Source organism: Phocoena sinus, chromosome 10 (assembly GCF_008692025.1).
Source record: "Phocoena sinus isolate mPhoSin1 chromosome 10, mPhoSin1.pri, whole genome shotgun sequence".
NCBI lineage: Eukaryota > Metazoa > Chordata > Mammalia > Artiodactyla > Phocoenidae > Phocoena > Phocoena sinus.
The window spans coordinates 48357907-48380602 of NC_045772.1; the positions used below are offsets into that span (position 1 = coordinate 48357907).

Sequence of the window (22696 nt, forward strand, 5' to 3'; positions counted from 1 at the left end):
CATTTTTTTAGACTCCACATATAAGTGATATCATATGATGTTTGTCTTTCTCTGTGACTTACTTCACTTAATATGATAATCTCTAGGTCCATCCATGTTGCTGCAAATGGCATTATTTCATTCTTTTTTATGGTACTTTATTGCCTTTCTTGTCCTGCCCCTGTTTCCCTCAGGATTGAGGAGTATCAGAGAAAAGGGGGGATTGAAAATGAGTCGGACACTTCCCAGGTACAAAAGCCCCTTCATGTCCCCTGGTTCTTATTTGTAGAAAAAGGCTTTAGTCTCCTAGGCCTTCCCTGAGTTCCAAAGAGCAGACTCAAGCAGTTACTAATTAAGGAAGTGAGGAAATGGAGAAACAAAGGAAAAGCAGTCTAACAAGAAAAGTAATGATAGCCTAGGCAAAAGTTCAGTGAAAAAACAGAGTCCTAGTTCCTCAATCCATATACCAATCGGATTACTATATCCAATTATATACTAATCAGATACATACCTCTGAGTTGTTCTGTAGAAACTAAGACCCCCCCAGCCCAGGTGGAGGATGGTGACTCATGCTGACCACAAGCACATAGACCCCAGACTGGTTGGAAACAGAAGGTTGATGATTAAGATTTCTAAAACATCATCTTGTTACCTCACCACTAACCAATCAGAAGAAAGTCCATGAGCTGCAGCCCTCAACCCAAATGTTACCTTTAAAAAACCCTCCCCTGAAAGCTACTGGGGAGTTGAATCTTTTGAGAATGAGCCACCTGTTCTCTTTGCTCGTTGCCTGCAGTAAGCGCTGTGCTTTCCTTCACCACAACCTGGTGTTAGTAGCTTGGCTTTGCTCCTCATGAGCAAGTGGACCTGAGGTCCGTTTGGTAACAATTGTTCCAAGTAAAGGAAAATAGTTGTTGGTTATTGGGGTCTATGAATGCTGCAAAATGCTGAACAAAGGTCTACAACAGTAAACAATTTTGAGTCTGGTGGGACTTGTGACAAAAGGGTATTTGGGTTTGAGACAACTGAGAAACTGGGAAAACTCTCTCGTTAATAGCTCTTAAGTCCTAGACAAATCACCATCCCCATCCATTAGGTTTTCAAACTGGCAGGATCTGTGTGTAGCAGGGGTTGGTACAGGGAATGACTAACCTTTGGGTAATTACATCTTCTGATATGAGTGTGAGGCCCTATATGGCCTCAGGATTCAGTGGGTATTGAGGTAATTTAGGAAGATGTTTAGTGATATCTACCTGTATCTTTATAGGCTCTGCACTTGTTATTCTCCCAATGTCAGCACTAGAAATTGCCCACAGATTTTTGGACATCTCGATTAATTTAGGGGACTTCTGTGGGAATTCTTCCTCTTCTGTATCATGAACAGATTGCATGAACATGGAAGATCAGGTTCAGGTTGGTCAGGAAATTCTAAAGTGAGGTCTCCATTGGAAGCAAAACGTATTAGCCCTTTTAATCTAGAAATAAGATCTCTGCCTAATAGATTGACTGGAGTTGTGTCAAATAGCAAAAAAAGAATGCTTTTCAGTAAAAGATTCTGGAGTCATTTATACTGGTTGAGATAGAAATTCTCTCTGAACTTTATTAGCTACCCCCACTATGGAAACCTCTGAGGGATTTGTTGGCCTATAAGAATGGTTTAAAGTAGAATGGTTTAAGGTAGAAAGAGTAGCTCCGATATCAACTAGAATTTGACAAGGTTTCTCATTAATTTTAATTTCAGTTTCCCCTCCGTCATTTAAGGAAATTACTGATAATAGTTTACTGGAGAATCCCTTGGGGTCCTGTCAACCCTGGGAACAAGCCATATGGGCCCTCCCTTGGGAGTAGACATGGGGGCACTCGAGTTGAAGAATTTGCATAGGATCTTGGAGGACAATCTTTTTTCCAGTGTCTCAGTTGATTTCAAATGAGACAAAGGTCCTTAGGCCAGCATTTTGGTGGTGGACCCCTAGGAGGGTGTAATACGAGAGGCTGAGAGATATTATTTTAGGTCTCTGGTCTTGGAGCTGTTATAGCTTTAAGGCCAACAGGTTGGCAGATTTTTGCTTGTGGTCTTACTCTAAGATCCTTTCAAAATGCTCAGCTGTGGTCATGAACTCAGTCAGGTTGTTGCCTCACCCCGGCCCCCATCCTATTTTCTGCCTTTTTATCAATCCACTAATCCCAGGAGATAACCATTTACAAATAGGGTAGCTAGAGCATGTTGGGTGACCCTACTTATGTGGAACCTAGAATGCCACAGTAAGAGGGCTTCTAAGTGGGCCTTAAAATCTGCCAAAGATTCAACTTTCTTTTGTTTGCATGATTGAATAATTGACCAATCAGTGCAGACGGGGGAGACTCTAGGAATGGCTTATAAAAGGTCAGTTGCTATTTTGGGAATTTTTCTGGTCAAAGATCTCGAATATTATTCACAGGGCTTTGCTATTTTGCTTCCTGCATCCATTTTTGGTCTTCACCAGGTCCTATGAACACGTGCACAAGTTAATAAAGTTCTGGCATCCCGGGATCATAGACCCCAATAATGACTCTAAATTCTTCAAAAAAAATTGGGGGAGTCCTCCACAGTTTAGGAAATCTCTTAACTGTCAGTCTTTGACAAAGGGGTGAAAGATACCTGAGGAGGTTGTCTGCAACCTCAGGTATTCTTATGTTAAAAAGTAACCGTTTAGGGGGCTTCCCTGGTGGCGCAGGGGTTGAGAATCTGCCTGCCTAATGCAGGGGACACGGGTTCGAGCCCTGCTCTGGGAAGATCCCACATGCCACAGAGCAACTAGGCCCGTGAGCCACAACTACTGAGCCTGCGCGTCTGGAGCCTGTGCTCCGCAACAAGAGAGGCCGCCATAGTGAGAGGCCCGTGCACCGCGATGAAGAGTGGCCCCCACTTGCCACAACTAGAGAAAGCCCTCGCACAGAAACGAAGACGCAACACAGCAAAAATAAATTAATTAATTAATAAACTCCTACCCCCAACATCTTCTTAAAAAAGAAAAAAAGTAACTGTTTAGTAGTCTCTTCAAAGTAGAAAGACACCACACAGAGAATCAGTAAAACATGAGATAAAGAAGGATAGAGGGGAGCAGTGTCACGTCAGTCCTATTGTCTTTTGCTTTAGGTGCTTCTTGTATTTTTAATTTTTTATTAGCCTTTTATAACGAGTCTTTTAATGAAGCTATTTTGGAATTTGAAGGCTTTTGGAAGTTTCTGCAGCCCAATTAATATAGGTATCCCATTCTGTTTAATTCAGGAAGCCTTACTTTCAAATGCACTTCCTAAATGAATTATTTTGTCTAATTGGAACATTCCGCATAATGGCCATTGTAATTCTAGGTTGTTTTAGTAATATTTTTCCATTTTTGTAGATCTTTACAGTTTCCAGGATTATAGTTCTTGGACATAAAATAAGCAGGTGTGCTGGAAGGCGTCACGCTTGGTTCTTTAGAAACTAAAGATCCAATCTCTTTTAGCTGGCCTTTATCTACACAAAACGAGACAAACAAATATGTGCACTTCAACACTCCAGCAGTAACAAATTACTGCAGCTTGGCCAAGAAAAAGGCTCTGTGCGCACCACCACCAATTCCCAATGTGGAACTTGGGACTGGAAGAAAGGATCGAACAAGCAGACCTCAAATGAAAGCTGCAGACTGATTTCAGATAAATGGGGAATCGTAGCTGCCACCAGCGGTTCCCAATGTGGAATCTGGGAACAGAACCAAGGGCTGGGGGTTTCCAATCAAATGGGGAATTGTGGCTCAAACTACCAACAGCTCCCATCGTGAAACTAGTGATTCTAGACAAATAGGGAATGGGCTGGAAAGCCAATTAGATTGGGAGCTCCACACAGAGAGAGCAGAGTTCAGAATCAAAAGAAACTTACCCACAGCCTTTGGAAATGGTGAGAAGGATAGTGAACTCAAAAAGGGGTTCATGGGGGGCTTCCCTCGTGGCGCAGCGGTTGAGAGTCCGCCTGCCGATGCAGGGGACACGGGTTCGTGCCCCGGTCCAGGAGGATCTCACATGCCGCGGAGCGGCTGTGCCCGTGAGCCATGGCCGCTGAGCCTGCGCGTCCGGAGCCTGTGCTCCGCAGCGGGAGAGGCCACAACAGTGAGAGGCCCGTGTACCGCAAAAAAAAGCGGGGTTCATGGGTACCATGCTTGTGGGGTTTTTTGTCCCCAAATGTCATCAGAAGTTCACTTCAAATCCCATTGGTGCCACCAAATCTGTTTTAAAAACTAAACCAAGTAAACTTTAAAGATCTAAATGGCTTTGTTGAATATTCATGAATCAGGCAGCATTCCACCTAGCAAGTAAAGGGGACCTCCAAAGTGCTATGGAAAAGGAAGGATTTTTAAAGGCAGGACAAGGAAGTCATAAACAGAAAAAAGAATTATTTCAGGTTAGGTTATCTTCCCTTTGGGAAAAAAAGAGTCTTAGTAGTTGAGTTAGCTCATCTTCCTTTGGGGGATAGAGAGGGATACCATGAGAAAGTTTACCTTATTTGTGCTGACCAGCAAATTCCTGACAGACCTGGTTAAGACTACATTTCTGGGGGAAGTCAAAGCTTCACTTAGATTAGGTATTAAAGTGTGGGTTAATGTGTGGCCTAGCATAAGTGACTCCATTTTGGGCCTGTGGTTTTCTTTTTAAAATGTGAAAGCAGGGGTAGACAATATGTAAACAAATGAATATAGTGGTATTTTAATAAAACTTCTTTTATGGGCAGCAAAATTTTTTATAATTTTCATGTGTCATGAAATATTATTCTTCTTTGGATTTTTTAATCACTTAAAAATATAAAAGCCATTCTGAGCTCAAGGGCTGTACAAAAACAGGAAGTTGGTTGGATTTGACCATTAAGCCACTGTTTGCTGATGGCTGGCTTAGTCACTTTCCCAAGGCCACACAGCTAAAACGGTGGACCCCAGCATTAGATCCAGGTGGTGTGACTCTGTAGTCTGCACATTTAACATGTCTCTCATTTTGTAAAAACGTGCTAGTGTTGAAGAATTGAGTCAATAAGACTATAAGGAAACATTGAAGACTTCGAGATAAGCAAAAAAGACTACTGGATAGTTTTTCAGCGGAATGCGGGAGTCAAGAATGTGACTAGGCTATTTTACAACTCTGTATGTTGTAGCAAAGCAATAGCAATGCAAATAATTCTTGACTATAGACATGCAAATAAATTCTATCTGGTGGAGGAGCAGCACTACCCCACTGTGAAAAAGTCAGTTTTGTATACACTTGTACGTTCATTTCAGTATTCCTGATCCATACGTATGTCTATTCTTTGGATTCTCCTTTTGAACTGGTTGTAACATCTGCCCGGTTCCATCAGTAAATAATGAGTTAAATAAAATCTTTACCATGTATTCACTTGATATCTGAGTGAAAGTCAGGATTTTACCATTTTGAAAATTATCTTCTTAACAGTTTTGAAGGTCTTCATGAGATGCCCAATGGATTCACCTGACAGAGTTGGTTGAACTTACTCTCTGTTTTTCTAATTTTAATTGTATTTCTACTAATTTTGTGTTCTGATTTGTTTATGGCCAATTAGTGTTTCCCCACTGGTGAGAGCAATGACTGGGAATTTGATTTATGGTCTGACTATTTAGTAATTTCTGTAAAGGGATTATTGGATTATAAAGATCTGTAGACATGTGTTCATTTTTTTAATGTTTGTTTATATGTCTATTTGACTATTTTGAGCTAAATCAAAGGTGAGAGAGAAAGAAATTTGAAGAGGCTACACTGCTGGCTTTGGAGACATGGTAAAGGGCTGCAAGCCAAGGAACACAGGTGGCCTCTAGAAGCTGGAAAAGGCAAATAAGTGTATTCTCTCCTAGAGCTTCCAGAATGAATGCAGCCCCTTTATTTTACCCCTTTTCAGACCTCAGACCTTCAGAAGATAGTAAATATGTGTTATTTTAAGTCACTAAGTTTGTGGTAGTTTGTTACAGCAGCAATAGGGAACTAATACAGATTCTTTACCAATATGTCCTCCTTTCACCAGGATATAATAGTGAGGAGAAAGGATACTTGGGAGGAGCTGTTATAACAAAGAATCCATCAGAGGAAACTGAGAGTTCAACATGCAGTAGCTTTTCATTTGCTAAGTTGTGATAATCTCTCATTGATTGAGCTGTTGCCAGGCAAGGAGAAATTCTTCCTTCCTCCTGCTGGGGAGTAAAATAGTACCCTTCTTCCTGTTGGAGTTGCAAGGAATATCTTTTCCTGCTGGGTCTGCAATTGGGGTCAAGTGCTAGAGCGTGAGATCTCCCCTTTCTGGTCTTCCAACTCCATTTTAAATGAAGTTTCTATTCATTAATTTTCACACTGCCATCTGAAGCCTGTCAGTCTCACCTCTCCTCCTGGCTGCCTTTTCCACTTTTTCTGTTTATAAGTAGTGTCCTGACTGGACTGCCCACCAAGTTCCTCTTTCTGGTCCAAGGATTACCAAGATGCTGCACACACCCTGAGAGGAAGGAAGTCCTTCCTGAACCAGCGCTCCAGCTGTGCACATCCCAAAAGATGTCTTCCTCCAACTGTGTCCTTGTGATATTGTGATATAATAAGAAATATATATTTGGTCTTCCTCCCCAGTTTCTGGTACAGAGCTCCTAAAATCCTTGTAATTTCCTAAGTGATAAGAGCTGAAAGGAACATCTTTTGTTATAGTATTTAGTTTTTGTCCCCAGTTTCTGAAATCGCTCTAGAACAATAAAGGTGGAAGGAGTATATTTTGTTATTCATAACAAGCCCCTTCCAACCAGAAAAAAGTTTATGTGAATGAAGTGATTTTTGAAAAGTCCCTAAGGATGGGGGCTTTTTGCCAGGGAAACCAACCATGTGATTAGAGGGTAAGAACTTTCAGCCCCACCTCCCCAGCTTGAGGGAGGGGAGAGGAGCTGGAGATTGAGTTAATCAATAGTGGCCAATGATTTAGTCAATCATGCCTCCAAAGGGATTTGGAGAGCGTCCAGGTTGGTGAACCCATCCACATGCTGGGAGGGTGGCATGCCTGGAGAAGGCTTGGAAGCTCTCTGCCCCTTCCGACACACCTTGCCTTGTGCAGCTCTTCCATTTGGAGGTTCCTGGGTTGTATCTTTTTTATTTTTTTAATAGTTGATTTACAATGCTTTTTTTACTTTCAGGTATACAGCAAAGTGATTCAGTTCTTTCAGATTCTTTTCCATTATAGTTTATTACAAGATATTGACTTGTAAAGTTAACGTCAACTTTGCCAACCACCTTGGCTTTTATGTCCCACCTCTACATTTTTCTTCACTGTTTACTGAGCACCTACTGTGTGCTGCTTAATGCAGGGGACACAACTAAATTGTCCTCCTTAGTCCTGCTTAGAATATCCAGCTCACAACAGCCCCATTTTTGGGGGGTGGGGCACACCATGCAGCTTGTGGGATCTTAGTTCCCCGACCAGGGATTGAACCCCTGCCCTCGGCAGTGAAAGCACTGAGTCTTAACCACTGGACCACCGGGGAATTCCCTGTGCTATACAGTAAGATTTTGTTCTTTATGTGAGTTGTATCTTTTAGAATAAAGTAATAAACATGTTTCACCGAGTTCTGTAAGCTGTTTTAGCAAATTATTGAACCCGAGGAAAGAGTCATGGACACCTCCAGTTTGTTGCCAAGTAGGACATGAGTTGTGGGTAACCTATGGACCTACTGCTTGGGATCGGCATCTGAACTGGGGACATCTTGTGGGACTGAGCCCTTACCCTGTGGGTTCTCATGCTACCTCCAGGCAGATAGTGTCAGAATTGAATTGAATTATAAGGCAACCAGTTGGTGTCTGCAGAGAATTGGAGAATAGCTTGGTGTGGAAAACCCACTGGTTTGGTGTCATAAGTGTTGTGAGTAAAAAGAGAAATGAAGTTTTCTCTTTCATTCCTTCTTCCCTCCCTCAACCCTACAAAATAAGACAGTCTTTTAGAACTGTCCCTTTAGACTCACAGACAAAACAGGAATATTTCCTTATTATACATTGCTATGGTTTCTGGTCTCCATACAATATGCATGGATTTTGTTTATAGGTGGGGGGAAGCTATTTTTATTTAAAAACAAGAAAGAAAAAGTTATGAGACAGCAATCCCAGTTTTATTAAAAAAAAGAAAAGAAAAAATTGTGTGTGTATAAGAAGACACTGACATTTATGGTAGACATTGCCAGTGATAGGATTACAGCTCATTTTAATGGTTCACTTTCATCATTTTCCAATTTATTACAAAAATAATTTTTTAAAAAGATACATCATACATAACATCCTCATATTTTGTATTTTTTCATGATTCCTCAACGATCCACCAAACTGTAAGGAAATCATGCGTGAGAACCATGCAAGTCAGATTGACTTGTCTGGGGACCAGAAGCACATCAAATAATCCTAAAAACACTTATCAGAGCTGCAAAAATAAAGAACTAAGGATCTGGACCCAAAGCCAGGCGATGCAGCTGTGTTCCCAGTACATTAAGTAGCACCTGACACACAGATGGTGCTGAGTAAATGAACAAGAACTCTGCGTAGCCTCTATTATGCCGAAGTTATCCTCTATGACACTGTGCGTGGATTTTCCTCTCTTTTTGGTCCGATTCTGTGGGCCTCTAGAGAAGGAAACCTCTCTCCCTCTTTCCTCTACCAGGTAGGACTTGGCATGTCTGAGGAAGCACAAAATGTTTTCATTCTTGAAAAGAGTGTTGGAAACTGTGTACACTTCACGGTCAGTTAGACTTGGCCCCAAATCTCAGCTTCCCCCTTTCAATTGAGGTCTGCTATCTATGGAGCATCTGCATATATCTATGCACACAAACACACTAGGATTACAGAGGAGCTTACCACCTAGCTATGCAGTTCTCAGGGGTACTGTTTTCTCTTCTGTCAAATGAAGCTGGTAATTACCAGGCAGGGCTGCCTGGAGTATTAAATGAGACAGTGCTCAGAAAGCACCTAGATGCTTGGCAAACATTAGCTGCTGTTTTTGTTATTATTGTGTTGAATTGGATTTAAAGATAAATGACTGTCCTATAATGTTTTCGGAAATCAACAAATGTCTGAGCCCCTATATGTATATGCCAGGCACTGCACTAGGTAGGAACTTTTAGGATTAGGAAGGTGGGTACTATGCTCCTAGAAATCATTATCCATATCTTTACAAAGGTAATCATGTTTTCCTTGGTGACACCAGTCTGGGGATAAAAATTGTCAAAAGTACAGTCCTAGAGCTGTATTTCTTAGGTTCTGCCCAACCTATCCGATCATAGGGACCCCAAGTCTTCTCAAATTCCATTAAAGTCAGTGTGTCACCTTTGCTGGCCAATGCGTCCTCTCATCCTGGCGTGTAGTACCACTCTTGCTGGCAAAAGTAGAGCTGATGAAACCAAAACCATGCAACTCAGATTGGGACTTGAACCCATGGTCTTTTAATTGAGATCACACACCTGGTCTCAGGACTTAATGAAGCTCAGGTTCTTGATGTCTTGTTGCAGAAAGAATTCAGTGAGAGACAAAGTTTTAGGTAAGAAGTGGATTTATTTAGAGAGAAACATACTCCACAGATAGAGTGTGGGCCATCTCAGAAGGTGAGAGGTCTGAAATATGTCATGGTTAGTTTTTATGGGCTGAGTAATTTCATAGGCTAGTGAGTGGGAGGATTATTCCAACTATTTGGGGGAAGGGACAGAGATGTCCAGGAATTAGGTCACTGTCCACTTTTTGACCTTTTATGGTTGGCCTTAGAACTGTCATGGCACTGGTGGGTGTGTCATTTATCATATGCTAACGTATTACAGTGAGCATATAATGAGGCTCAAGGTCTACTGGAAGTCACATCTTCTGCCAGTTTGGACCTAGTTGGTTCTAACCAGTTTTTGTCATGTCCTTTGGCTATGTCATTCTTTTAAAGGTTGTGCTGTGCTCCCTTCCCTCCTGTTTCTCTGACACCAGGTGAGGTCTCCAATCCTTCTTCCTGGGTCTAGTTGCTTTCTAGACCCTTTCGCTGTACCATCTGTCTTTCTGCTGGGATTAGGTCCAGACAAGAGCATAAGAATCCCCACATGAATGTCTCACTGGAGCGAATACAGTGGGGCTTCATCTGTAAGGGGGAACCACAGCAGAGCAGCCATTCTCCTCCAACAGCTTATAGAGTTGCTAACAGAACTGTTTTTGTTTTCATCTCTCCTCTCCTCAGGACTCTTTCAACAGTCCTGATGAGGAGACCATGGTGAACAACACAGTCCCCACTGTAGGGGAGCAGAAATGACCACTGTGAAACATGTCTCTTTGGCATATTAATTGTTCTAAGCTGTTATTTTCTGAGAAACAGCAAACTTGGTAAGAGCTCTGGAAACCAAGTAGGAGTTGCTCTTTTGTAGGAAACTTTTACATTTGTAAAGAAAATCTTCATCTGTAAGGGTGTCTCCCTCTCTGTGCCTGGAAGAAGAGGATGACAAAATCTCTAGAAACAGTTATCAGTGGAGAAGGCAAAGACTGAAACCTGCATCACAATCACCCTTGTCTTACTGTGCTTTTCCTGGTAATTTCCAATAACTGACTCTCCCTACCATCAACCCCTCTTTTGTCTTTAGCTGAGGATGGTATTTAAGGTAAAACTTGGATCATTTTAGCAAGTTACTTGGATTTTCTGTGTTTCTGCCATGTATACATGTTATTAAATTTTGTTTCATTTTCTCCTGTTAATCTGTCTTATGTCAATTTTAGTTCTTAAACCAGAAGAACCTAGAAGGGTAGAGGAATATTTCTTCCTCCCAGACCCTGCTTTCCTCTGGGCTGATAACATGGCTCTCTCTGCCTGACTTCACTTCCCCCAGAGGCCTCCTTTGTTCTTCCTTTGATCCTTTCCTGGACAGAAGTTCCTACCAAACCTCTAGACACACCCCACTCCTGAGTCCTTAGACTCTCAAGATGGAACCCCTGCTGCACAGTAACTGAAATACAGGTAGAGCAAAAACTATGCTATTTTTAAAATCACATCTCAGTAACTAAGCCCTAGACCCTTTAACTGTACCCCAAGTAATGTGATTTCAAGACCCTTTAGTTCTTGGGTCATCCTCTCAGGACACTTTATAATGTGTCAATTGTTTAAAAAATTAGTCGTACCTTTGTTAAAATGTTAAGGAAGACTTTATTCAAGACTATTGCAGGGCTTCCCTGGTGGCGCAGTGGTTGAGTCCGCCTGCCAATGCAGGGACACGGGTTTGATCCCCGGTCCAGGAAGATCCCACATGCCGCAGAGCAACTAAGCCCGTGCGCCACAGCTACTGAGCCTGTGCTCTAGACCCCGTGAGCCACAACTACTGAGCCTGCATCTCACAACTACTGAAGCCCGCGTGCCTAGATCCTGTGCTCTGCAACAAGAGAAGCCACCACGACGAGAAGCCCCCAAACCACATCGAAAAGTAGCCCCTGCTCGCCACAACTAGAGAAAGCCCATGTGCAGCAACGAAGACCAAATGCAGACAAAAATTAAAAAAAAAAAAAAAAAAGGCTATTGCAGTCAAAGTACTGTAATAGGGGAGAAAGATTCAGCTCATCTCCAAATACAACCAAGATAGTTGGGGATTTATAGCCAGTGAGCTGAGTGAGGAGTCAGTGGATGGAAAATTACTAGGAGGCAACATCAAGGGTAGAAGGAGTCTAAGTAAACTGACTTAGCAGGATTCTTGCTACAACTGCGCTAGGTAGGCTGAAGATAAGACATGGGCCAAGGTCAAGACCTAGCTGAAAATAGGTCTTAGAGGAACCTAAGTTTGGTCAAGGAGAGAATCTTTGTTACAATATTGCCTGTTTTAAAATGTGGGTGCTGCAGGAATTCCCTGGTGGTCCCATGGTTAGGGCCTGGGTTCGATCCCTTGTCAGGGAACTAAGATCCCACAAGCTGCACAGTGGCCAAAAATAAATAAAATAAAATAAAATGTGAGTGCTGAAACTGAAAAATGTAACACAGACATGATCTGATCAGTGCATGGTCTAGAAGGGTTCTGTACTTTCTTGATATGAGTGCTAAATTTCTGTAATGTCTAGGGTTGATGTGAGATTGTTGGGTAGCCACAGAATCCCATTATATGGTTGGCTCATAATTAAGATTGCAGGCAACTAAAACATCAGGTGTTTACTCACAAGAATTCTCTTTTCAATCTTTCCATCATCGTACTACTAATGCTGAAAACTTGGCCTCTGTGCATCAGTACTGAATCAAATCTCAGAGAGTTTTGGGTGAAGTAGAAAAGAATAGCTTTATTGCTTTGGCAGGCAAAGGGGGACACAGTGGGCTCAAACCCTGAAAAACTGTTTGTCCCAACCTGGGAGGATTTGATGAGTTTGATAGCAATGATTCAAGGGCAGAGGAGTTGCTGATTAAAAAACCAGGGTGTGTGCAGGGCCTGCACACTTTTAACCTGGTCTCAGGTGGTCTCCTGATAAGCTTCTCTAGGTTATCAAACTGTGATCTTCTCTGGAATGAAGAATGCTAACATCTTCCATTTGTTGGGGGTTTTAGTTCTGTAAAGAGCTCAAAGATATTGTTATGTGTATCCCTTCAAGGGGAACCAGGACCTTGCCCCAAGGCTGCACTTGTTTGTTTCAAGGCTGCACTTATTGTTTCTTGGCTGCTCCTCCCTTGTCTCTGCATCCCCTCCCTTCCCTGATTAGCAACTGTTCAAATCTGCCCTTTGGAACTCAGGGAAGGTCATGGAGGCTAGAGTCTATTCCCTACAAACAAGAAACAGGGAACACGGAAAGACTTCTGTGCCCAGGAGCCCCAGGGTCCTGCTAGGTTTCACTACCCAAATAATCTTGCTCAAATATAGACCTGAGTGTTTTCCAGCTCCAGCCCTGGAGGGTACAGAATCAAGATCTTGATGCCCAAGAAGAACCAGATTGCCTCTTATTGACTCATTTTTAAGGAGGGACTGATGGTGGCCAAGAATGATATCCACACGCCTAAACACCCTGTCGGGGAGGAAGACATTTTCCTCTACCCTTCTAGGTTCTCTTGACTGGTCTAGGGATTAAACTGACATGAGACAAATTAACAGGAGAAAATCAAAGTTTAGTAACATGTATACATGGGAGAAACCCAGGAAAACTGAGTAACTCACCAAAATGGCCAAAGCCCTCATCTTGAATACCACTATCAGCTAAAGACAAAAGAGGATGTTGAGGGTGGGGAGAGTCAGTGATGGAAGGTTATCAGGGAAAGTAAGTAAAAAAGGGTGAGTGTGATGCAGATTTAAGTCATTGCCTTCTCCACTGATAAGTGTTTCCAGGGATCATGGTCATCCTCCTCTTCCAGCAAGGAGGGAGACACCCTTGTAAGGTCAGATCTTAACAAACGGCACCACGAAACAGAGGAAAGCTTCAAGTGAGCTTTATTAGGGAGCGCTCCCGGGCGAGGTTCACTGGTCCGAGAGAAAGGGGCCAGAGAAGTCGAACCCGGTCGAGGGTTGGGCAAGATTTTATAGGGGAAGAAGGGAAAGGGGTGTGGTGAATCTGGGAGGGCGCAGGGTGTTCCTTATTTGGTGGTCTTTTCGGGTATCCTGGAGGACCGTTAGTCCCGCCCCTGGAAAGGCGGGAAGGCTGGGCCGGGTGCAAAGTCCCCAGGTCAGTTCCTGGAACTGGGTGGTCCGGAATGTCTCCAGGGCAGTTTCTGGAACTGGGTGGTCCGGAGAATTTTGGTCTGATGCAACCTGTGAATCTGATTGTGTTCCCCTGCCTCGGGCCAGTTGGCCTTACAACCCTTACAAATGGAGATGTCCCTTACAAAAGGGCAACTCCTACTAGGTTTTCAGAGCCCTTCCCATGTCTGCTGTTTCTCAGAAAATGACCACCTCAAAATAATTAACATGCCAAAGAGACATATTTTGGGGTGGCAAATTCTACTCCCCTATAGCCTGGAGCTGGCAGATAAGAATGTGCCCAATCTTCACATTATGAAGGCCATTCAGTCTCTCAAATGACAAGGCGATGTGAGAGAACAGTTTGCCTGAAGAAGTTTCTATTGCTACCTTACCAAGGAGGGTGTCCAGTATCTCTGTGATAACTTCCACCTGCCCTATGAGCCACAGCTGTCTTGAGACTGGCAGGTCAAGGCCCAAGGGTCTGGAGAGAGAGTGACCTGCAAGACTCACCTGAGGGGACGCCTACAGAGACACCTACAGAGAAGCTCTGTGCCCCCTGGTGTGGACAAGAAAATCAAGGCTGGGGCCGGATCAGCAACCAGATTCCAGTTTAGAGGTGAATTTGGTTGTGGATATGGTCAGTTACCTCAATAAAGTTGGAGGAGATTGTTTTATGTTAAATAAATCTACAGCCAGAAAAATATGTGTGTGTGTGTGTGTGTGTGTGTGTGTGTGTATTTATATAACAAGCAGAAACCTGTGGGACCCTTCTGGGTACAAAAGCCCCTGTGTCCCATTTCTTCTTTGTAGAAAAAGGCTTTGGTCCCCTAAGACTTCCTTGAGTTCCAAAGAGCAGACTCAAACAGTTACTAATTAGGGAAGTGAGGAAATGTAGAAACAAAGGAAAAGCAGTCACAAGCAAGTTCAGCAGTAAAACAGTTTTAGTTCCTCCTCAAGGGATATACATAACAATCTGATGCATATCTTCGCGTTGTTATGCAGAAAGTAAGATCCCCCACCCAGGTAGAGAATGGTGACTACATGCTGACCCCAGACTGTTGGAACAAGAAGGTTGATGATTAAGATTCCTGAAATATCACCATGTTACCTTACAAGCAACCAATCAGAAGAAAGTCTGTGAGCTACAACCCTCACCCTAAATATTGCCTTTAGAAACCCTTCCCTGAAAGCCACCTGGAAGTTTTGGTCTTTTGAGCATGAACTGCCCATTCTCCTTGTTTGGGACCCTGCAGTAAACACTGTACTTTCCTTCACCACAACCTGGTGTCAGTAAATTGGCTTTGCTGTGTGGTGGGTGAGCAGATTCAAGTTCAGTTCAGTAACAATATCAACTTCCAATTATCTACCCAATAAAATCCATCCACTTTAGCACAGCACATAAGCCCATCACAGTGGGATCAATTAGTGTTAGTGAATTCTCCCATGTAGGGAAGCAGAATTTGTCATCCCCAAGTATGTCTCTTTGGCATATGAATTATTTTAAGCTGGTTATTTTTTGAGAAACAGCAGACATGGAAAACACTCTGAAAACTGAATAGGAGTTACCCTTTTGTAAGAAATATTTACATATATAAAGGGAAATCTCCATTTGTAAGGATGTCCTCTTCACTGTACCAGGAAGAGTAGGGTGACCAGTACTCAAGAAACTTATCAATGGAGAAGGCAAAGACTTAAATCTGCATCACAATCTCACCCTTGTTTACTGTGCTTTTCTTGGTAACCTCCCAAACTGACTCTCCCCACCCTCAGTATCCTCTTTTGTCCTTAGCTGAAGAAGGTATGTAAAACTTGGCCATTTTGATGAGTTACTCATTTTTTCTGGGTCTCTCCCATGTATACATGTTATTAAACTTTGTTTGATTTTCTCCTGTTAATTTGTCTCATGCCATTTAATTCTTAGGCCAGCCAAAAGAACCTAGAAGGGTAGAGAAAGATGTCTTCTTCCCCAACACCCACATTTGAGAATCTCAGAGTCTAATCCAGACTCCCCAGAGAAACAGAACAAACAGTAGAAATAGAAACAGAGAAACAGAACAAACAGTATAGATAGAAAGATAGACATAAAAGGAGATTTATTATAAGGACTGGCTCATGAGGTGATAAAGGCTGAGAAGTCCCGTGATCTGCTATCTGCAAGATGGAGAAACAGGAATGCTGGTGGTGTAATTCAGTCTGAGTCCAAAGACCTAAGAATTAGGGAGTTAGTGGTGTGAGTCCTGATCTGAGTTCAAAAGCCTAAGAAGCAGGAGCACCAATGTCCAAGGGCAGAAAATGGATGTCTCAGCTCAAGCAGAGAGAGCTAATTTATCCATTCTCTACCTTTTTTTCTATTTGGCACCCTCAATGGATTGGATGCTGACCACCCACATTGGGGAGGGCAATCTGCTTTACTGTGTTCACTTCTTCAAATGCTAATATATTTCAGAAACACCTTTGCAGACACACCATCTATCAGGGCATCCCTTAGCCCAATCAAGTTGACACATAAAATTAACCATCACAGGAGGGGTAGGACCTAAGGTAGCTTGGTGGGGGTGGGGTCCTACTCAAGACCCCAGAAAAATCGGGGCACAGATGCCAAGAGCCATGTTGCGGAGGGCTGCTGAGATCAAAACCAGCAAGTGAGTCCCGAGGTGATCAGGTACGCCGGGCTGAGAGGAGAAGCTGAAACACTAACTCCCAGTGAAGGAGGTTTCAAGCAGCCATGGGAGAAAAAAAGAGCAAAAAGTACCCATCAAGGTAGGCAGGGGGTGGATGGAGGGGTTCTGGGCAAATTCTAGAGACAGGTTTAAGCTCCTACAATGGTTCCCTCTCATTATTTAAGTGTGAGTCTGTGTGCACAGGCCAGTTTTAATCACAGGTGTTGAAAAAGTTCTGACAGAATGAGAAATTCTGAGTTTTTGAGACTGTGCAGCTGTGAATTAGATTTATAACAGGGAGAGCAGGTAGGTTTTATCTCAGCTGTCAGCTCTGACAGATGATTGGCTGTCTGAGCACTGAGTTGAGAAGGATTCTGAAGATGTGTTTAAACTCAACAGGGAAGTATGTCCACATAGGTCGGTGGCACCTGCCAGTATTTGTGGACAGAAGTATGGGGTGGCCTGAGAGTCCTGTATCACTATTGTAATGCTACCATGGAGAGACCACCTCAAAGGTCAGCTGGAATGTCTACATTCTACTGCCACGTGCCCCTCAATTCCCAATACCTTGTATATTCATCTCCAGTGTAAGTTTTATATTATATCCTCCAGTTTTTCTCATGCTCCTATTCATATTTATTTCTCTGATACTTTGATACAAAGGTTCCCAAACTTTCTCCATTTGTGGCATTCTTAGTGTCTTGGTAATTTTTTCAGTATCCCTAGGACAAAAGAAATACATAATAGTTCCATTTATTAATTAGGTCTAAACAACTTAGTAAATATTTATGTCTGAACAACTCAGTAGCTGTTTGAAAAAAAAATTGTACATATAAATTGAAAGAAAAATAATAGTTTTTTCATTCTTAAATAACCAAAATTACTTATTAAGGGACATGTAGTCTGTTAGGCACTGGAGAGCTTTTCAAATCTTGTGATCAGACTTATTAAAAATGATTAAAAGGGACAATTTAGGTGATACAAACAAACTTTATTGAACACTTCAGTGAAAAATAAGGTAGATGGCAGGAAGCTTTTATAGGATAAAGAATAAGGAACAGGAAAAGAAAAATTAAAAAGGAATAAGGAACAAGGAAATAAGACTACAGCCCAGAGCTGGCTTGGTGTTTGGGGACTGGCTGAATGGATATCCTGTAATTCTGGTCAAGCAGAACATTTACAGGGACATGAAAATTACCTAAGTTTTGGTTAGCTGATGTGGTACCCAGGGCAGGAGTGAGGCCGAAAACTCAGCCTCCAGGCACCAGTGATGAATTTAATTTTGGAGACAGAGTTTTGGGTGAAGTAGAAAAGAGTAGCCTTATTGTTTTGCCAGGCAAAGGGGGACACAGCAGGCTTGTGCCTCAAAAACCTGTGTGTGTCCCAACCTGGAAGGATTTGGTGAGGAGTTTTTGTTTGTTTGTTTTCTTTTCTTTTCTGTTTTGGCCATGGCTTGCAATATCTAAATTCCCTGACCAAGGATCAAACCCATGCTCCCTGCAGTGGAAGCGTGGAGTCCTAACCACTGGACTGCCAGTGAATTTCCTGGTGAGGAGTTTTATAGCAATGGTTCAAGGGCAGGTTTGCTGATAAGATTAGGGTGTGTGCAGGGCCTGCATTCCTTTAATCTGGTCTCAGGTAGTCTTCTCTAGAATGAAGAATGCTAACATTTTCCATTTGTTGGGGGTTTTAGTTCTATAAAGAACTCAAAGATATTGTTATGTGTATCCCTTGCGGTGGAACCAGGACCCTGACTCAAGACTGCACTATTGTTTCTTGACTGCGTCTCCCTTGATTCTGCATCCCCTCCCTTCCCTCATTAGCAGTTGTTCAAATCTGCCCTTTGGGACTCAGGGTATGTCATGGATGCTGGAGTCTATTTCCTACAGACAAGAAATGGGGGACACGGAAAGACTTCCTTGCCCAGGAGACTCACAGGGTCCTGCTCGGTTTCAGGAGTGGCTCCACTCTGGGCTTAGAAATTTATTTCAATGACTGGACATCATCATCCTCATTCCCTGTTCTACACTACTTTGCACAAGTATACGTCATGCTAAGGGATGCTGCACAGTTTAATGCTGATCCTGTGAACTACCTTGAGCTTACAGTTGATGCAGCATCTGAATAGATCCTGTGCTTCTCTTCAAGTTTTCAAATATCCCTTGGCATCCCTGTGAGTTTGCCGTAGCACCCCAGGGCACCTTGAAGCACAGCTTGGGAATCATGGCCCTGGTAGGCACTTCATCACTTTTCATACTAATATCTCTGTGGACGAGGAACTGCCGTGCCAGTAAACAAAGAATGTTGCCTGCCATCCCAGTTCTACAAGGATCAAGCCACTAGCCACTGTAGCTCCCCACTGACGGTGCACCCTGAGGGGAATTCAGGATGGAGAAAAACAGGAAGCATTCTGTGCTTTGGGTACTGGCTTAGACAGTTAAGATGCATATCTCAGGAATAATTTCAGTGAACCCAGATTTTTTTCATCTTCCCATACATAGAAAAGCACTAAAATCATTAACTTTAGGTGACTATTTTTTGTGATTAGCAGTAATCTTTTGTTGTTTGCAGTAATCTTTTTTTTTTTTTTTTTTTTTTTTGCGGCACGCGGGCCTCTCACTGTTGTGGCCTCTCCCGTTGAGGAGCACAGGCTCTGGATGCGCAGGCTCAGCGGCCATGGCTCACGGGCCCAACCTCTCCGCAGCATGTGGGATCTTCCTGGTCCTGGGCACGAACCCGTGTCCTCTGCATCGGCAGGCGGACTCTCAACCACTGTGCCACCAGGGAAGCCCTGCAGTAATCTTTTGATGTTTGACTACATGGGTTTTTTTTTCTCCAGCAAAAATCCCCACTGTATATCCTGGCTTCTCCCTTACCTCTTCAGAGCAGTTCCTTATAGCTACCTGAGAGGCTATCTCCCAGGCAGCAGTCCTCAGTAAGGTCCCTGAATAAAATTTAACTCACAACTTTGAGGTTGTGTGGTTTTCTTCAGTTGACAGCTCTGTTTTCTCTTTAAATTTTCCTTTCTGTTTTCTTATTTAAAGACTTATTGGCCAGAGTCATGCAACTAATGAAGTACATTGAGTGTGAAGAGCAGAAAAAGATAATATTTTGACCATTAGAAGAAAATGTCAGTGAAAACGATGACAAATGGGGAAAAGATGAATTCAGTAAGTCTTAGAAAATGAGATGAGAAACCATGATCTTACTAAATCATCCAACACATGTCAAAGTGTCATAAAAGACATTTTCTTCTTTTGAATTAGGACCAACTTTGGTTGTTTGGCTTTGATTGACAGCTGGGATAGACTGGAATGGAAGGAGTTGGTGAAACTACACTCCCACAGCAAAATGTAGTGTTGTTTTGTTTTTTCTTAATCTTTAAAAACCAAGTGTTAAAAAATAACAAGCCCCGGGCTTCCCTGGTGGCGCAGTGGTTGAGAGTCTGACTGCTGATGCAGGGGACACGGGTTTGTGCCCCGGTCCGGGAAGATCCCACATGCCGCGGAGCGGCTGGGCCCGTGAGCCATGGCCGCTGAGCCTGCGCGTCCGGAGCCTGTGCTCCGCGGCGGGAGTGGCCACAGCAGTGAGAGACCCACGTACCGCAAAAAAAATAATAATAATAACAAGCCCCAGATGGAGTCATATGCCGCTGACTACAGCAAACCAGGACTTAATTGTTGTTTCAACCCCTCCCAGAAATGTGACCTTTAAAACAGTCTATCTGAAGGTTCCCGATCAACACCTGAAGTGACCTGTATGATAAAGAATCCTGCCTTTCCCCACCCCAGAAAAGATGATGTCCTGGCCCAGAATAACCTTTTCTGTTTTTTTGCTAATGACTTCCTTCCTCCCACCCACCCCTTTCTATGAAAGTCTTCCAGTTTGTACCGCTCCTTTGAGCCCCCTTCTAGTTCCTAGATGGGATGCTGTCCTTTCACAAACCCCCTCATAAAGCAAATGAGATCTTCAGATTTACTGGGTTGACCTTTGTTTTTAGCACAAGGAAGAGAGAGAAGGACAAGGAGAGGAAGGGTAGAGGAAATTGTCACTCCCCTCACGTAATTTTTTTTTAATCACTCATTTTATAATCATCTATATTCCCTTGCCTAGAGGCAATCACGTTTGCATCAAATGCATTAATACAGGATGTTAAAGAAACTAAACCTGGTTAGAGCTTGGGATAAAAAGGATGAAAGAATCTTTGGGCTTGCACACTGCTTCCCTCTGCCCCATTCTGCCCCAGCCTTGGTGAGGCAGCCTTGTCCAGGCCTATTCAATTCTTTCTTTTGTTCCATTTTAGGCATCTTTGTAACCCAGGCACTGGTTCCATCTGGACCAGAACATGCTGAAGCAAAGCCTCACGGCAGGAAGGCTTTGCTTGTGCTCAAAGTTGCTTAAATGGTCAGAGCTATTAAGTCCTCCGTCATTCCGGAAGTAGGGACTATTGTTCTCACCCAGGAGGAACTTTAATTACCCAAGAGAATGGGGCCTTCATGGGTGGTTCCTTAAAAACTCCATGAGTCATACCATCAAAAAATGGAAAAAAAAAAACAGATCCTGAAATCCATGAGTAATAGAGCACTGTTTCAGAATCAGGGACACATTTTTGCTTTTGCTTCCAGATTCCTGAACTTAGGTTTCGCTATCTTAGAAATCTGAGCTGGTGGTAAAAAGAGCAAAAATGAATATGTTATAAGCCCCTTGGTTCATAATCAGCATTTTCTTATAGCCTAGCCTTAGAACAAGGAGCAGTGGTAAGGTTTCATTCTCATCTCACAAAGCAGCTGTGCTGACACTTCAAGCAGCTGGCTCTAATGTCAGCAACTGACTTGACATTAGTAATTGCACAAGCTAACTTACACACTCCAGGCTGGATCATAAGCGCTGGCAATAAGGGAAGCACTCTGCAGACAGTCTGTGAGAAGAACCAGCCCCTCAGCCTCGGGAGGAGAAAAGTTTCCTTTGTTATAAACTAAAAGGGAAAAGAGGCAAGGCACCATATTTTAAATTACTAATTAGCTATTTCATGCTGCAGCCAAAGTACTTATCTTTTGGAGCAAATATATCACTGTAATGGTTTTGTTTAATGATGTTTGAGAAGTTAAAAGTCGACAATGTGAAATATTCAACTCATTTGCACCATCATTAAGAAATGAATTAGGGCCGTGGCATTTAAGAGTTGAATGTGGTGCTGTGACACTAAAAATAAGCACCCTTTGAGCCCACAGCCCAGGCAGGCCTCCAGATTTCGGGAACTGTGAATGACTGAATAAATGGGATTATGGAAGGTATGGAAATCAAAACATCTGCCCCAAACTGTCTCCTTTTACTTTAGGAGCTGTCAATTTCCAAAACCAAATTGAAGAATAAACATTTTTTAAAAGGCATAGACGAGGAATAACTTGCCCTTAACCAAGGGCAGCATTAAACAAGCCCTGCAATGAGGCTCTTGGAAGGATCACAGCTGCACCATTAGAGAATGTGGGGAGGTAGTCCTGAGGCTTCAGATGCAGTCTAGTTTAAACTTTGTAAGGAAGTTAACTTAGGAACAGGGAAAATGGAAAAATATAGGTTCCAGCGCTTTGAATTCCACCAAAGAAGAGAATCAAGAAAGGAATGTATAGTACAATTATTATCTAAACCGAGCAGACCTCTGAGGGCTCATGGAAGAAGCCAGCAACCACAGGTGTTTCCATGGGGCCAAAGGGACAATGACCTTGAGTGGTTCCCAGATATAGATCAGGGAAGAAAGGAATAAGTGGAGACTTTGGATTTGGGATCTCAGGTGTAGATACTGCTAACAACACAATAATAGCAACGCACAAATTCTTTCCTTCCTCATGGCCTTTGAACTTGCCCTTCCAGAAGGACACGCCCCCCATATTCACGCGGCCAGCTACTTTTAGTCACTCATCCCTCTGTGAGTTTTCCCCAACCACTGGTCATTCTCCACCATAACACTCTGCTTTAATGCCTTCATAGCTCTTCCCACCACCTGGATTCATCTTAATTATGTATTATCTGAGTATCTGTTAATGGTCTGTCTCCGAGTGGTGGTAAATGTTTAACAACTGGCTGTAGGGGAGGGGGGATGATAGTAAATACATGTAGCACACAATTTCCAAATAATAATAAAATCTGCAATACTCTTGATTGTATATGCCATATAGTCAACTGATTCCCTCAGAATGTCATTGAAGATTTTTGTCAAACTCTTGCATCTGTAGCCAAACTGTGGTTGCAGTTCGACCATGACTTAACAGAGCTGCATCCCATTCCCAATAGAAGTATTGTCGTTAAATTTGATATGTCATCTGCTATTAAACTATTTCTCATCCTCATACAAATTATAATCACTAAATTGGCATCTCT

At 42.8% G+C, this 22696-nt stretch overlaps 1 pseudogene; it reads left to right on the top strand.

Moving 5' to 3' along the window:
* Positions 1-14315, top strand: part of LOC116761157 — a 39425-nt pseudogene extending 25110 nt beyond the window's left edge.
* Positions 14316-22696: the final 8381 nt, after the last annotated feature.